Source organism: Myodes glareolus, chromosome 14, assembly GCF_982192425.1.
Source record: "Myodes glareolus chromosome 14, mMyoGla1.1, whole genome shotgun sequence".
In the NCBI taxonomy this organism is placed as follows: domain Eukaryota; kingdom Metazoa; phylum Chordata; class Mammalia; order Rodentia; family Cricetidae; genus Myodes; species Myodes glareolus.
Genome location: NC_142039.1, coordinates 62,232,419 through 62,250,369, shown reverse-complemented (window position 1 = coordinate 62,250,369; position 17,951 = coordinate 62,232,419). Strand labels below are relative to the sequence as shown.

Genomic DNA, 17,951 nt, shown 5'->3' with positions numbered 1-17,951 from the left:
ATGTTGGTGATGTCAACAGCTGGTCTCTGACAGTCACTGGTTGCACGGGAACCTTCAGTCTTTCAGGGTTCTGCTCTGTTCACGTTAGATATTCATACTTTGTTTTTGTCTATGTTGCCCTGGCTGGCCTGAACTTGGTAATAGATCTTTCCTCCCTACTTCTGCATCTACCACCATACACGGATGTTTCATTTGTTGTTGACAACCTCTGCTGCTTGTCTTGCCGGCGCTGGAGCCTCCCTCTCAATGCTCTCCGTATGTTCTGGGGCAGTTACATAATGTCAGTTCCTTTCGTTTGTCGAGCAGTCTTCCCAGAGACTGATGGCCTAATCAGGACTCCAAAATATACAACACCGGCAATTGATTCGCCTAGCTCCTCCCGTCCTGGCAAGGCTGGGCTAGAGGGAGGTGTGCAGGAGCAGTTTTGATGTGTTGAAGTAAGTGTGTTCCACAAACTCCATGCTACATTGCTCATTATCGAGAGATGTATATTCTTCGTACACATGAAACTGGAATACCCAAAGGCAGCCTTACTTAGCTCATCCTTGGCCTTTCTTAATGTACATGTTTCATGTATTATGACACCTTCCATTCCCCCTTTCTTATAAATACTGACCAGGACAGGACGCTGACCAGACAGGTGTCTCTTCATCACCCCACGCTGCACTGCTGTGTCATGGCTCTGGTCCTGTGTCCTGGATTCTTAGGATGGAACTCTCATAGAGGCTGGAAAATAGGGCTGCCCGGCTTACTTTGGGGGGCCTTGTTGATTGACAGATATTCTTATTCTCTCCTCCAAGGCAGCACTTTTCCTTCTAAACTGTCAGGTTGAGAAGCAAAGAGGTTTACTGTGACAATAGGGAGGGAGTATCCAGAAGAGGATCCAGGAGTCCCTGTCTGGAGCAGTGCCCAGCCTGGAGAGGAAATAACTCTTGCTCCTTTTCTGGAATTTCTTAGAAAGCCCCTAAGTCCTGCATCCTGTCCATTCGATCCTTTGTCTTCCATTATTTTCCATCCCTTAACTAGACCATAAATTTAATTCTTGTTCTTGAAACTGCCCGTTTGCTAGTAGCTACAACCTCTGGTTCATAATTCTAAACTTTTGTAGGATTAACACCAATTGAACTCTCTCTCTCTCTCTCTCTCTCTCTCTCTCTCTCTGTATGTGTGTGGCTTATAAAATGGTTTTTAAATAAAATTTCAAGCACAAGCATCCTTAGCTTTATTTCTTCCCCAGCCCCCCCATTCTACCCATCTATCCCCCTCCCTACTTAGCCCCTCTTCACATCCCCCTTTCTCCTTTGTATCACTTGTGTTCTACTTTTCCCTGATATGATTCTTTTAACTCTAAAAATGATAAACTTATTCTTCACTATTTTTTTCATAAAAGTTTAATGGCTAGGGGTATAGCTCGGGGTGAAGAGTAGTTGACTGGCTTGATCCCCAGCATTAAAGTAAATTGCTTAAAATAACTGAAAAGCAGCTTAGTGTTAGCTAGAGAAGGAAGTAGATGTTACTGGGTTTGTAACATTTTGCCATACCTCGTTTATCCCCTGATTGGAAGCTGGGGTCCTGCCACTTCGCTGGGATTGAGGAAAGATTTGAGCGTCTGCACGTTTACAGGTCACGTGCCTCTCAACCCTCCCCAGTGGGCTAGTGGTCCCCAGACTTTAGTATATGAAAGCTGTTGTATATCCAGAATCGAGACTGTAATATTTATGGAGAAACCAAGGGCTTTTCAAAGTGAGTTTGGACAATATTTGATTTTTCCTAACCTTTAGAACCTAACCTCCTGCATGGAAATAGATGCCCTGCCTTTCCCTTCCTTTGCCCCCTCTCCCTCCCTCTCTCCCTCCCTTCCTCCCTTCTTTCTTTCTTCTTCCTTCCTTCCCCTTCCCTTCTTTCTCCTCTCCCTTCTTCCCCCTTTCCTTCTCACCTCTCCCTTACACTCCCTCATTTCTTCCTCCTTTCTCTCCCCCTCCCCTTCTTCGCTATTTTCCTTACTTTGTCCCTCTTTTCTTCCCTTATTTTCTGTTCTTTCTTTTGTCCCATTCTCCATCCACCCATCTTCTTTCCTTTCTGATTTCTTCCTTTTCCTTTTGGTAGAATGATTCTTAATTTTTAATTAGCATTTGAAGTAATGAGTTTACTCTTGGCATTTTCTTATGGACTTGTTTGCCCTCACCCACACCTTCCCTCCCCCATTTCCTTTCTCATCCCTGCTTGCACCTTCTGCCCCCAGCATTCTCTGTTTCATTTTCATATCAGGCCCGTTCTGTCACCCCCACACCCATGCTGAAAGCTTCTTTTGCCCTCCCACGGGTCCCTTTCAAGTTTCATGACCTGTCCCCGCGTTCATGCCCACATAAAGGCCCATCTATAAAAACTGGAAGCTAGGAAACACATATGAGAGAGAACATGTGGCATTTGTCCCTGTGAGCCTGGGTCACCTCACAATAAAATATTTTCCAATTCCATACATATTTCTATCAATTCAAGTTTTCTTTATGGCAGAATAAAATTGTGTTGTGCACAATGAACTACTTTTTTTTTCCATTTAAACTGTTGATAGACAACTGGGCTGGTATTATTTCCTTGTTATTAAGGATAGAACAGCAGTAAGCATGGCTTGTATCTCTGTGAAAAGATACAAGACCCTTTAGGCATAGACCCAGGAGTGACGGTATAGCTGGGTCATACAGTACATTCTAATTGTTTTTTTTTTTTTGAGAAATCTCCACACTGATTTTCATAGTGACTGCACTCGCTTATACTCCCACCAACATCAGATAAGGGCTCCTCTTTCCCCACATCTTTACCAGCATTGGTTATTTTTTTATTTTGAGGCAGGTCTCACTATGTAGCCCTTGTAGGCCTGGAATTTAATAAGTAGACCAGGCTGGCCTTGAACTTGTGATCTTATTGCTTCTGTTTCCCTTATGCTGTGATTATGGGCCGGATATCACTTTGCTTCCTTAGTGTGTGTGTGTGTGTGTGTGTGTGTGTGTGTGTGTGTGTGTGTGAAGTAGTGGAGTCTACTCATAATCAAATAAGAAAATTTCGGGTGTATAACTCTATAACTCTCTTTATAAAAATAAAGTATTCTTTGATCTTTCTGAATTCCTTAGTCTAGGCTCCTGTTCAGTTTTCTATCTTTGGTTTTCACTTTGAGGTGGGAAAGAACACCATGCAAAAGACAGCCAGGTTCTGAGAACAGCCCATCCAACCATCTGTAAAGAAGAAAGAAGCCTGTTTGCAGTAGAAGGCAGTCTAAGTTAGAGTTACAATAGCGACTGTTGTAGCAGAACACATGGCATTGGCTGAAAGTGTTTGAAATAAGATCAGCCTAAAAAGATACTCAGTTGTTGGTTACAAGTTCTTTATGTTTTGTGTTTGTTTGTGTTTGTGTGTGTGTGTGTGCATTCAGTGTGCCTGTTGGAGTGTGAGAGTTGTGGGCACGTGTGGAGTTTCCAGAGCCAAGCTGCAGTGTGAGTCTTTACCTCCCACATTGTTTGAGATCGGGTCTTTCTTGTTTGCTACTGTGTATACCAGACTAGCCAGCCAACCAGCTTCTGTGCATTCTCCATTCTCTGCCTCCCATCTCAGTGCAAGAGTGCTGGGCCTAGAGATATATGCTACTGTAGGGGTGCTGGGACTGTAGATACACACTACTGTAGGGGTGCTGGGACTGTAGATACACACTATGGTAGGGGGCTGGGACTGTAGATACACACTACTGTAGGGGGGCTGGGACTGTAGATACACCCTACTGTAGGGGTGCTGGGGCTGTAGATATACACTACTGTAGGGGTGCTGGGACTGTAGATACACCCTACTGTAGGGGTGCTGGGGCTGTAGATACACACTACTGTAGGGGTGCTGGAGCTGTAGATACACACTACTGTAGGGGTGCTGGAGCTGTAGATACACACTACTGTAGGGGGGCTGGGACTGTAGATACACACTACTGTAGGGGGGCTGGGACTGTAGATACACACTACTGTAGAGGGGCTGGGGCTGTAGATACACACTACTGTAGGGGCCTGGGACTGTAGATACACCCTACTGTAGGGGTGCTGAGACTGTAGATACACCCCACTGTAGGGGTGCTGGGATGCAGATGTGCACTGCTGCCTCTGGGTTCCAGTGACTCTGAATTTGGGTCTTCTTGCCTGTGCTGTGTTCACCCTACCCATCTTCTGAACCATGTCATCAGCCTAAGGATTTCATATTGATGGAAGCATGTGCGTTACCTCTAGATCACAGACATGAACTCAATATCTGAGCACTTGGGGAAGACTAGTCCGGAGAATCCTGACGGTGACGTCAGCTGCCGCACTTGTGACGTGGCCATCACTCCTCTACGCTATGCTGCCTTTTACTCCATGGCAGCTATGCATTGACTTTACTTTCACCGTCTCTGACTGGCAAATTCAGTGATTCCCTTCAATAAAGGAAGCGCTCTTCCCTCTTGTTAAAGCTGCGTGGCAAAAGGAAAATGGACCTGAAATTATTGTTAGAATTTAGAGCAAAAAAATAAGATTAGCCAGAGAAGCAGACATTCTTGAGCTAGAGTAACAGGTTTTCTTGGGCATACAGTCTCTGACAAAAGTCAGAAGGAAAAAAAAAATCTCAATCCTCTGAAATAAGAGCTTTTGAAATGACCAGTTTTAAAAAAATGTGCAGCAAATTAAAATGCATGGCGCGCACAGAGAGCAGGTGCGACAGTGAACAGAGACGAAATGGCTCGAGAACAGTAACAGAACGCCGTGGACAGTTCTTTCCATCCACTGTATCTTGCTTACATTAACAGTCATCTAAGGAAAAGGAAACGTAGGTGAATGCTCAGGTGCTTCTAAAGAAGTAGCGACCCGAAAGGTTGAATACTCATATTAAAATTACACGAAGGGCAATCTTCCCTAGACTGCCGCATAAATGGTCCATTGCTCATGTGAGCAAAGTGAGACCCAAGCCCCACAGCCCAAGCGGATGTGATTTGGTACCCTCGTTTCTCAGTGTAGAAATGACGAGAAAACAAGTGGAGGACCTGAGAATAAACAAAGAAAGAAAAAATAGGCCAAGGACTGAAAAAACATGGGCAGAGGGTAGGGGACAGCAAGATGCCTCAAAGGATGAAGGTACTCTCTTCCAAGCCTGCTGAGCTGAGTTCATCCTTGGAGCTCACTGAGAGAACTGACTCTCTCTGATTGCCACACCCTCGCCGTGAGGCATGCACAAACCTCCTGGCACACCAACTGACCAACAGCTGTAAATTTTAAACAAAGGGCCTGGCAATGTATTCAGTTGTTTAAAAAATAGCATGGTTAAGCTTAATATACATCTGCCCCTTACCTAGATAGAGTTTTAAGATTGTACTCATTCTGGAGTGGGTGGGGTGAAAACAGAAAAGTTCCCTCCCCCATCACAGAGACTTAAAGCCTGCCTTCCACCAGAGCTCTCTGCCTCTGAGCCGGTTCCCTGTATCTCAATCCACACTGCCCTTGATCCATGTGGCTTGGTTTATTTGTGTCTCCCTGACTAAGTTTAGAAAGTACTGTCAAGGACAACAGCGTCCTGTTCCTTTTAACATTTCCTGTGGTGCTTTGCTTACTGTGGCCATAGACATCATTCGTTGGGACAAAGTATAAAATCACATATAAAAATGGCATAAGTTAGCCTATAGCTTCCTTTCTAATTTGAAAGTTTTATTTCAAATTACAAGGGGCCTAAGGGTATAGTTCATTTGGTAAAGTGCTTACCTAGGGTGTACAAAGTCCTGGATTTGGTTCTCAGAACCAGATAAAACAGGCCTCATCTATAATCTCAGCACTTGGGAGGGGAAGCCAGGAGGACTGTGAGTTCAAGGTCCTAGGAGTTACTAAGCTTGAGACCAGCCTGTTTAAATGAAACCCTGTTGTTTTTTTTTTTTTTAAAATAAATGCTTGTGAGACCAGAAAAGTTTTAAAATAGGAAAAACCTACAGATAGAAATGAATGCAAAATATTGTAAAGAGTACATTGCACTTGGGAGAACACAATGATATTCCACATCCTGTCGTGGGGTAGGATAAAATCAGTTACTAATGCTTGTGCAGAATTTCCCTTGTCAGCGAAGCATTCTGGAACAGCGACCAGTTTTGTAGTGAGAGGGTGTCAAAGGATATTTTCAACCTAGAATCAGCCTGGTGAAATTCTTCAGGGACCACAAAACAACCAGACACAATTTGTGAGTCGGTAATCAAATTCAGGAACTTTTGAAAGGTATCCCCTTTCCCGTGTGTATGGGTTCCCACTTTCCTAGCCCCGCTGTGGCCTTGTTTACGTATTGTCCCCTAGACAGAAAGTGCAGGGGCCTTATTTTATTCATAGGCATCTTCTGGGCCTGGGTGATAGTTGGCCAATAATGAAAGAAAATCTAACATACCTCAGTTTCTCCAGCAGCTGAGAAAAGTATGTGTTTCACGCAGAACCCAGCTAAACTTGGGTTTCAGTTGCTAGCGGTGCTACGTTTTTCAATAAGGCACTACTTTGCCCATTACCTTAGGCAAGGATGTTGCATGCACGAGTCACTTTCCAGTGCAAAAGCTATAGGATATTCAGTCCTGCAAGGAGCGGACGTAACTCCTGCAGCTCAGTATTGCCATGTAAGGCTATGTTCTTATTCTTTTCAACCAACCACCTACAAGGGGCAAGTATAGGTTGGTTAAACATCAGTTAGAAATCTTAGCTTGCATGTTCTTTCACCAAATCACACTCACCCACGCTTGTCTCCGTAATGTTAATGTATCACCCGGGTGCTAAGGCAGGCAGCCTGGTTGGAGATGGGTTTGGTGATGTTAGCACCCCACTGTGCAACACTTGAGAATTGGGACTTTGACTACCAGGAGACATGGCTAATGATGTGTGTGGTTTCCCCCTAGGCTCACCTCTGTCATCATCTTCACCAGGAGTCCTTTGCACCCCGACTTCAATCTGTAACATTCCCCCTATTTTTCCCTGAGAACTACTTCATTTGAAGACAATCTTTGGTATTACATTTGATTTATTTAATGTGATTTAGTGTGTGAGTGTTTGTATGTGGGGGCGGGGTCAGAGGACAATATACGTGAGTTGGTTCTCTCCTTGTGGGTGCTTCGGGCATCTATCTCGTGTCGTTAGTGATAGCAGCCGGCCGCCAGCATCCTTATCCACTTGCTCAGCTCTGAGAGCCTCTTTCCTTTCTCTTTTACCCTCATGCATGTGATAAAAGTTGACTGCCATAAATATCACGCTTTCATTTTAACTGTAAGATATCGGAAGGAATGAAAGGGAGGAGGATCTGTAATGTGTACCTTTGATTAGTGACCCTGACCCTTAGTTCTTCACGGTCCGGAGACATTCTTTTTCCACCGTGTCAGTGGAGAAAAGCCTCTGAGAAAACATGCAGCTATCGTCTTAGCGTTGGTCAACATGGCCACAGTTGACTGAGGGTTAATCCAAAGGATGCAATACGGTTGCTGTGTTGAAAGGCCATTGGTTATTTCGAGTCACCAAGGATGTGGGCAGACATTCTTGGAAGAACATTCTGCATAGTCACCAATCTTTGTAAGTCCCCAGGCACTGTCTTCAAGACCCATCTCGACTCTGGTCCGTTGTGGCTCTCCCCCGGACTCATCATGTGCCTGTAAACCACATTCAGCCTTGGAAACTGTAGTTTGGCTTGAGAGCTCGGTAAAAATAGGAGCTAATGTTTCCATTCTCTTCTTTCCTGCTCTGTCATTTTGAAATTGAAACTGAAAGCCGGGGCAGAATTCAGAACTACACGAGACAGGCTCTCTTAGCATTTTCAGGCCGTTTTCTTGGAGAGAACTCATTGAGGAAATTATCTGCTTCTTTAGTCGTGCTGACTTCCAGCTCCAGGACAGCAGCCACTTCCCAGGATCTGATTCCAGGACATCTGTCTGTAACCAGAGCCAGGCCCAGCCCATCTCCTGCCTCTGCATCTGTACTCCCTCCACTGCACTGAAACTTTTGATTGAAGGGGGTTTTACTAATGACAGCAAGGCGAGAAAGTTGTAGTGAGCTATTGTGTTAATGCACTGGAAATGTTGTCCTCTGACCCCCACCCCCACCCCGCAACCATGTCAGCAGCGCGGATGTTGAGCTTGTTCACAGAGTTGGGCTAAGTGAGGCTTGCTGCAGAAAGGCTGTAGTGGGGCCTTTAAAAAAAAAAAAAAAGCCTGTGGTTGAATTTTTGACTTAACGCTGTTTTGAAATGCCAAACAGCCTGAATTCTTGGGAAACTCATTTGAATGAGACCAGCTGTAACTTAGGAGTGTATATATGTATCCCTACTGTGAAAATCTGAAATATCCCCAAATTTGAAGCTTTTTGAGCATCAACCTGCCACAGTAGAAAATCCCGCCGAAGCCCATTTCATGAAGAAAATTACTTAAAATATTATATAAAATGACATTCGGGCTAGGTGCACAATTTGTACATGAACCGTAAATAAATTTTGCTTTTATGCTCAGATCTTCAGCTCTAACCCAACAAATATCCAGTTTATTTACATGAATCTTAAAACTCCTAAACCTGGATCACTTGTATTTCCAAATGTTTCTTATTCAGAATGGTCAGCCATTGTATACATGCGGAAGCTATCATTTACTGCTGGGAGCCAGATGAGACGGCACAGTTTTAGGCCCAGGGATCACAACAAAGGCATCTGGAGACCTTTTTGATAAGCACCAGTGATGACAGGGAGTATCAATTCTGGTACCAAACAAAGGCCAGGGATGCTACCAAACACCTGCCAGAACAGAGAATGGTTTACTACCAGTTACCTAGCCCTACATGCCCGTAAGTCTGGAATTAAGAGCCCTCCTTCCAACCATCTCCCTCCCCTCATTTCCAAAGCAGTAACCAGTTTGGTTTAGTGTAAGATAAACTATAGGACTAAGAGAGAGTGAAGAAGTGCAGTATTGCTTGGAAAATGAACTAAGTGGGTCATGTTTTTGTTTTGCTTTGATCGGATTGTACTTATACCCTGGTTCTTCTGTATTGGAATAAGAAAGTATATAGCTTGTTTATGATTTTATAGGATCCCACTTTAGAATTTTAAAGAGAAATTGGACTTCTAAATCATTGGAAATTTTTTTTATTTATTAAAAATTTCCACCTCCTCCGCTCCTCTCATTTCCCTCCCACTCCCGTTATTCCCCCTCCTCCTCTCTCTCCAGTCCTAAGAGCAGTCAGGGTGCCCTGTCCTGTGGGAAGTCCAAGGTCCTCCATCCAGGTCTAGGAAGGTGAGCCTCCAAACAGACTAGTCTCCCACAAAGCCAGTCCATGCAGTAGAATCAAAACCCAGTGCCATTGTCCTTGGCTTCTCAGTCAGCCCTCATTGACAGCCTCATTCAGAGAGTCCGGTTTGATCACATGCTTGTTCAGTTCCAGTCCATCTGGCCATGGTAACCTCACTTAAAAAGACTATGCAACTTTTAAAAGTTATTTTTTAAAAGTTTTTTATGTTATGACACTAGCATGCGATATGTGGTGTCAAGGTGACAAAGGTTGAACATGTGGTGGCTAATCTTTGTTGTCACCCTAACACACACGGGAATAGAGAACCTCGATTAAGGAATTCCCTCCGTCAGATTAGTGTGTCAGCATGTCTGTGAGGGCTGTAGAAGGGCCCAGCCCACTGTGGGCGGTGCCGTCATTGGGCAGGTAGTCCCAGGTTATATAAGAAAGCTGGGCTAAGCACAAGCAGGAAGAAGCAAGCCAGTTAAGTAGTGTTTGTTCATGGTCTTTGCAACAGTTCTTACCTATAGGTTCCTACCTTGAGCTTCTTCTCTGAGTTCTTGTCTTAACAGTGCTCTTTGATGATGGACTAGAAACAATGAGCCAAATAAACACTTTTCCCCACCATGTTCCATTTGATCAGTTATCATCATCATCATCATCATCATCATCATCATCATCGTCATCATCATCACAGCAATGGAGAAGCAAACTAGACGAGGCCCATGCACCATTTGAACCAGATATCTTAGATTTTGTTGTTATGCATTTGGGAAGAGACCAAAAAGAGTGGGCTACTGAACCCTGGCCTGTACGTTAGAAGTGACTCATGAGTTTATGTTCTTCAAGTCTTCTACTGCTGCTGTAACATTTTTCCCAAACCTGGTAGCTTCAAATGACACCCTGTCTTGACTTAAGGCTCCTTAGACCACAAACCCAAGATGGATTCGAGTGTACTGTATTGAAAGCAGAGCTCTAGAGAAAAATTCATAACCTCTTCCAGTTCCTGGAGGTCGTATGTACTCTAAGCTGTGTGGCATCTCCCTCCATCATTAAAGCCAGCATTCTGGCTGGACCTGTCGTCGGTCATTAACTTCTTTGATGGTTCTTTTCCATTCCTCCATTTTCAAACCTTTGTGATTACCTTAATCCCACCTGTGGAGGACACCCTTTCCCCTCAAGATCACAAATGCAAAATCAGCTTTACCAGGGAGGGCATGGATGTGTTCCAGACATTCAGATATGGACATCTTTTGGGGGGAAGGGGCAGTGTTATTTTTCCTACCCCAGTCTCTAAGGTGTGTGACGCTTACTGAGTGCTACTTTTCACTAACTTGAGAAAAATTGTTCAAATTGTGGGTTTTTTTTTTAAAAAAAGTCTCTATTTAGTGTTTCAGAAGGATGTTTTATGTGGTTAATGGAGAATGACAGAAAACACTCGCAGATGATGAAAAGTAGCTGTTACATTTCAGGAAGGGAGAAAAGAAGAGAGGGGGGAAACAGGAGAAGCTACACAGACAACGGACTCTGACGCTTAGACAGACAGATTAGTCCTCACTTGGGTGTGAAGAAGTGGCTTGGTGAGAAGTCAGATTTCAAAGCCCTAAAAGCCACATCAAGTAGGTCAAGGGTGGGGCTGGTTTTGGGGAACTGATAGGGCAATGGCTTAGACTCTGGATGTTAAACACAGCTACCAATGGGTTGTACCTCTACCCCTAGGACTTTATATGGCATGAGTGCCCTACTGTGATACACTTTGCAGGGCAGGCTTGGAATAACATTCAAGATATATTGCTGTAGAAATGTGATATATATATATATTATTTTTTAAAAAATATTACATTTATCTATTTGTGTGTGTGTGTACACATGTATGCAGGGTCAGGCATGCATATGCCACAGCATGTGCAGAGGTCAGAGGACAGCTTCTGGGAGTTGGCTTTCTTCTTCCACCATTGGTAAGGGACAGTGGTCTATATTCTGTCAATTATGTTTTAAATAAATGCTGATTGGCCAGTAGCCAGGCAGGAAGTATAAGCGGGACAACCAGATAGGAAGTAGAACAGAAGAATTCTGGGAAGAAGGAAGCCCATTCCTCCCTAGTTTTGTTCAGACACTGAAGAAGGAAGATGTGACCTGCCCTGCTGAAAAAGGTACCAAGCCATGTGGCTAACATATACTAGAATAATGGGCTAATATAAGTTATAAGAGTTAATGGGAAGCCTGAGCTAATGGGCCAATCAGTTTATAACTTATGTAGACCTCTGTGTAATTTTCTTTGGGGCTAAATGGCTGTGGGACCTGGTGGAAGGACAGAAACCGGGTAGGAGAGAAACCTCAGTCAACACACCATGTGGGTCCCAGGGATCAAACTTAAGTCACCATACTGGCACCCTTATTTGCTAAACCATTTAGTTGGCTTATGAATCCCTATTTTTTAAAGCAGAGCTACATTTCAGTAACTTAAAATGAAACTGCTGTGTAATGCTGATGCTAGACTCTGAATAAACATATACTTTTATTCTTGATATTATCTTCTATCTCTGTAAGAATTGCATCCTGGTAGATACAAATGCTTGCCATGCTTAGCCATATTCACATTTAAAATCTAATGGGTTTGACTCATGATGGGTCCTTTATAACAATGACATCTACTCTCTGTGATTAACTCTTGTTGATACAAAGGGGACTTCTGGCTTCCTAATGTCTGTGGATAAGTAAAGACCTGTGGGCAAATTAGTAGACTTTCTGGGCCTAGAAATGTACCTATGAGCATTGAATTATGGCATAGTTGTTCAATGAATGTAATTCTAGAAACAAAACTGTTTAGTTTCATTTTGGGGATAAAAGGAGTTTAGAAATCCCCTCCTGATGGTGCTCGGGGCCCATTTTCTTTAGAGAAACCTGAGGCTCTCTTACACACTGCGTGTTTCCTCCTGTGCTCTTCCACAGCTTCTGAGAGATCCCCCCACTGTGCATGCACTCTCTGGACGGAGTGCAGACTTATTGAGGACCCCACTCATAGCACACCCTTTTCCTATGGACAGGTAGCCGGTAGGATTTCTCTCCAGAGCTGTGCTCTGTGTGTTGGTGAAGTGACTGGAGCGTTCACCAGCTTAGAAGCTCACAGCCCATGGCTCCCTTCCTCGGAGATGTGTAAAACTTCACAAGGACGTCTGTGACAGCTCACTGGGGAAGGGTTATTTACTACACTTTTGTGAGTCATTATGATGTCATCCCCCTCAAGAAGCAGCTCCAGTAAATTTACTTTAATGAGGACAGTTCGGGAGGGAGATGATAGGTTCCACGTGTAACCTTGGAAGAAAACACGAAGTGAAGTTGCTGGCATGGGGCCGGGGTGAGCGGCAGCAGTTACGCATTGCTTGATCAGATTCATATTCATATCTTGTCAGTTTACAGGGAGCCAAAGATTAAAAATAACATTTGTTTCTGTTTTCCTAACTGCCTAAAAAAATTATCCCAAGTCATTTTATTTTCTTTAGCTTGACTTTTAATCTTGTTTTAAATATGTGGCCTTTCAAGTAGGTGTGAAATATTTCCCAGCAACTTGGCAAGGCTGAGTGGGACATTCCCCCCCACCCCACAGCATTTGGGGTGGAACCCATTTCTCACTAAGTGATCATTTAAACAGTGTACCACTATCCCACTGTCACCTACAACTTCAGTTTTAGGGACACAGTTTTTCGTATTTATCACCAAAGGTCACATTCCAAGACCTCTAGTAGATGCCTGGCAGCAGAGAGGACCAAGTTTTACATATCTTGTTTTTCCATTGACATTATCTGTCCGGTAAAGTTTAATTTAGAAGTTATGTACTGGAAGGCATTAGCAACAGTAGCTACTGGTAACACAGAACAGCTGCAATCTAATCCTTTAGAGATGTTAGGTGACTCACTCACTCGGGGTCTCTCGCTCTTCTGAGGATCTGAGCAGCCCTGGCATATGCTCGCCTTTCTTTATGAGGTTGGAAGTTTGTCACTTTGCTCTTTTCTCTCTGGCTTCTCCAGATCACCAGCATTGCTGCTATTGTCCTCTGACCAGAGTGGGACAGCGCGGCATTTAATTACCATCCTCAGAATGGTGTGCAAATGGAAAGTTAAGAATTGCTCATTTCTGGAATTTTTCCCATCAATATTTGTGGGTCAGGGTTGACTTCGAGTAACTGGAACTGTGGAAACCCAGGGTACAAGATGGTCTATTACACAGAAGTCAGGTCTTTCTAGAGTCAGATTTGGTGGCATTGTGGAGAGTTGATGAAGGAGCATGGGAATGGTCAGACTCCTATCGGGAAAGGCACAGTGACAATGGAGAGTCAGGAAGGGGGAGATATTCAGATGATAAAACCAGGAAATGGAATTGATAGGGTTTGGTGCTGGCTCATTTGAGAGACTCTGGAGAAGACAGAGAGAGTGATGCTAGTGTGTCTGGGTTGCATCACGCAGTGATGTGATGGTCTAAGGACCAGGTCGACTGGACCCACCAAAGCTGTGCTGCCCAGAGTCCTCTCTTATTAACTGCCATTGCTCTGCTAATGACCCTAGAGCTTCCCCCTTCTTGTGTTAGAAATCATAGCCAGGAACCTCCCTCAGTTAGTTTGGGCTACTCTGGAGTGTCTGGGGGTCAGGAGTGAGTCCAAGATACCTAAGGCGCTGGAACAAAATTGGGCAACAAAGGGACAGCTTTAGTATAGTCCGGTCCTGACGTGGGTACTGCAAGGTAGCAGCTTAATATGCTTCACTGACCTAAGATTGCTCATTTGGAATTTTTAGAACAATGGGAAGTGATTGGTGTTCACCAAACTAGTACAGCATTACCTTTCTGATTAGGGGCAGAGGTTGGAAAAGCAGCTTTTCATGGTGTTACCCACTGAGGAGGCCCACTGAAACGGAAACAGAACTGAGCCTTGCAAACCGTGGTTAACTAGCATTGCCATTAGGAAATATTTGAAATAGACTAAAATGGCAAGGTCAGGAAATGGGACCAAGAGGTCAGCTGTGCCACGCCCTTCCCCCCACCTTTGTGGTGATGGACCGTCTCCACTGAGAGTGATTCATGCAAAGAAGCATGAGAGTGGGGGGTTAGGTCTCAGAAGAAGGCGAGCATTGTGTACAACTCTGTCACTCAAGTGATGCAGTCTCCAGGTGAGAAGACACCAGTCAGGTAGGGAAGTTTCTCACAGTCACGAGATGGGGACCGTTAGAGAACCTCTCCTAACTTAATGACCCCACAGATGTTTGGAGTACTCAATAGTCTGTTCTTGGCTATGTTTTTATGGCAAGCTCACATGCCTTCAACTTGCTTCAACTTACTTGCTCTATCTAAGAGAAAAGGGGATTTGGAGAACAGAAGGCCCCCTGAATATGATGTCTCTGAAAGGACTGCTACCACTAAATGTACATTGTGCCAGTTTAAAAAAAAAATCGTGTAGCATGATTTCCAAAGAATAATTAGAAAGCCAAGGAACTTGGAGGCTTCTGGCTCTGTATCCTATATGCTATGGTCCAAATGGTGATTTTCATTAAAGAGATCCATGCTGGTTGGTGGCAGTCCTATGAAAAGCAGAGATGTATATAGAACCACCGAATAACCGTGGGGCTGCTGGTGATGGTGGGGCACTATGGATGGTTGCAGATTTAGAATGGGCAAAAGATAAGCAGGAGATTGCTGGATGCACCCCAGCTTCGGGTTCTTTTTGCCAGACATTAATGCACTGCCCTACTTTTTCCTAATGTTAGCTCACATTAGGAAAGAACTAATTCTCCTTCTGAGAATGTTCCAGAAAAGCTGGCATGGACCAACACACAGAATACTGCTGGCTGCGCTGCAGAGAACACTACTCTCCTTACTCTGAAACGTTTGGAAGAATTACATTGCTAATCTGTTTAATCTTGGGACTGAAGGGAAAGACGTTTAAAAAGAAAATCCACATTTATAAAGTGTGCCCTCATTTTCTTTTTTCCTCTCTTCTGCTTCTTCCTCGCCTGGCTTCTCCTGCTCCTCCTCCAGCTTGTCCTTCTCTGGCGTCCCTTCCTCTCCCAGTTCCTCCTTTCGCTCCAGTTCCCTGTCCTCTGACTTCTCCCCTGCCTTTCCTTCTGGATCCTCTTCCTCCTCTAACTCCCCTCTTCTCTTCGCTGAACCTGGGATCTCACACATGCTAAGCACATACTCCATAACTTAGCTCTATTCTCGCCCTTTATGACTGTGTTCTCAGTCAGCGAACCATCAGAAGAAAATGGAAGCAAGCCTATTTTTGTGGGTTCGGCATTGCCATAAACCGAGAGGCTCACCAGAAATTGTAAGAAGGCTGGTGATCTACCTGTAGTTTGGAGAGACAAACCCAAACAAAGGAAGTCTTGTGACACTTAGAGAATACATAGGTGAGGCCACATCGATGGGGTCCCTGCTAGAAACACTTGGAAGGAAAGGAAGAGATGGAATAGACCGAAATAGAAAATGTTTGGAACTGGGAACTGGATGATAATTAAGAATAATCTGAGAAGTATCCAATTTATCTTTAATGACTCTTGGCTAGTACAAGGAAAGGCATGTGAGGTGAGAGATATGAAAGGCAGGAACACTGAGATAGCTGGTGGAGAACGCTGAACGAGCTGACCGGAGGGAGCAGAGAGTCTGGAAAGCACTGGAAACCGTGCCTTGGTGCCTGGCATTTTTGCTGACCTTGTTTCATGAGTGCTCTGTCAGTGGGAGAGACAGGGATGCGGGTGGTGAGGGTACTCTGGATTGCATTTATATAACATCCTTATCAGTGTTCTGGCCTCCTGACCTTTGAAGAATCAAAAGGTTGCGCTTCACCACATCCAGGAAGTGTGGTTCTTGAGTGAGACTGGGGGATTGCTCAGTGGGTAGAACTCTTGCTGTACAAGTGTGAGTACCAGAGTTCAGATACCCAGAATCCATGCAAATTCTAGGTGGGTCCAGGGGACTGCCTCCAATCCCAGCGCTCAGAAGGCACAGCGGGATTCCTAGCTACTTGTATTGACAAGCTCTGGATTTGATTGAGAGGCCTCGCTTCAAAGAACAGGTAGACAGCAAATAAAGAAGACCCTCACCATTAACCTCCAGTTTCTATACTCACATGTCCGTCAGTGGACTTCCACAGTGTGCTCACATAATGCAGATGTGCAAGCACACCTGCTCATATGCCACCCACACAAACATAGGCATAAAAGGGATTGCCAAGTGTTTTAAAAATTTCATTTTAATTTCTAATGCATTGTTGTTAAACATAATCTACCTAATCAAAAGTCTTTTGAGGTCTTGACAAACTTAAGGAGTATGAAAAGGGGCTATAGAGCAACCATGCAGAGCTGAGTACCCACTGCGCATTCAGAAGCACAAACTTCATCATAGTGTGTGTGTGTGTGTGTGTGTGTGTGTGTGTGCGTGCATGCCTGTGTGTGTGTGTCTGTGTGTGTATGTATTAAGAGAAATAGGATGAGTGGACCAGATTTAAGATCAAAGATTTTGAGGACTACTGGCCTCTACTACTTTTTGTTTTATTTTGTATTAAGACAGGGTCTCATGTACCCCAGGCTAGCCTAGAACTTCCAATGTAGCAAGGATGATCTTGGCTGCTCCCCATCTGCCTCCCTAGCTCTGGAGTGTCAGTCATGCACCGCCGTGCCTTCTGGTCAATACCTCAAGGGTATTCACTAAATTTACCCCAACCTTTTAAATCCTTTTCAATCCTTGCATAACAGTCTTCTATAATGGAATATAGCCTCCCAGTGAACACTTGGGCTTATATATGGTGCATGCTTCTCCCTGTTTTTAAAAAATAAGAAGCAATATTTATCAGGCACTTTCCTTTAAGCCCATACTTTATTTACAGGAAGGCTTATGCAAGCTTACCAGCTTGATTGACTGTCTAAAAAAAAAAAAAAATCCAACCCTTATCCTCCGTCATAGTATCCTGTCTGGCTGTTACTCTCCGAAGCTGTTTCTACTTATGTTTCCAAACTCATATGTTTTCCTAACTCTGTTTTAGACATTTTTGTGTGTTAATTAGTAGCATCTGCTCCTTATGTCATAAGACAACATGGTTTCCTCCTTATACAAAGTGTCCAAATTGCAGGTTAAGTGGTAGCAGCCTTGCTGCCTGAGCTAATGCTACTGTTGCCTACCTTCTTGGGGCTTCATGTACTTTGGAGAGCTTAGTCGCTTTTGGTTGTGAAAGATTTATAAATGGCCGTGAGTTTCTTGCATTTTTTCTTAATTCTTTTTTCTCCTCCCTCCCCGATTCTAGTTTCTTCTGACTATGAGTGCAACCCCAACAGTTAAAACATGAGAAATTCAATCTGTTTCTAAGTGTCTGCAGGGATAGGTCCCAGGACCTCTAGAGATACCAAAATCCCCAAAGCCCAAGTCCTATCACTAAAATAGCACAGTGTTTGCATAAACCCACACAGTTCCTGTCCTGTGCTTCATATCATCTTGAGACTGCTCATACTGCCTAACGCAGTGTGAACGCTCCTTAATCTGTCGAGCCGTATTGCTTAGGAATAGTGGCAGAAAAAAAAAATCTGTAAATGTTCCGTATAAAGAGTTTCTGCCTGTGTGCCTGTGTGTGTCTGCGTGCGCACACATGTGCATGCTCATGTGCGTACAGATATTTGTTTGAGATGGGAT

At 44.1% G+C, this 17,951-nt stretch overlaps 1 protein-coding gene across 5 annotated transcripts in view; it reads left to right on the top strand.

The window, feature by feature from the left end:
* Atxn1 (ataxin 1) overlaps nucleotides 1-17,951 on the top strand; it is a 394,410-nt gene that overhangs the window by 81,948 nt on the left and 294,511 nt on the right. The window contains exon 1 of one of the 5 annotated variants that reach the window (XM_087896552.1): nucleotides 14,329-14,462. The exons of the other annotated variants lie outside the window; for them this stretch is intronic. The gene's annotated coding sequence lies outside the window, so the exon portion shown is untranslated. Of the gene's footprint in view, nucleotides 1-14,328; nucleotides 14,463-17,951 lie in introns of those variants that run through there. 5 annotated transcript variants of the gene reach the window in all.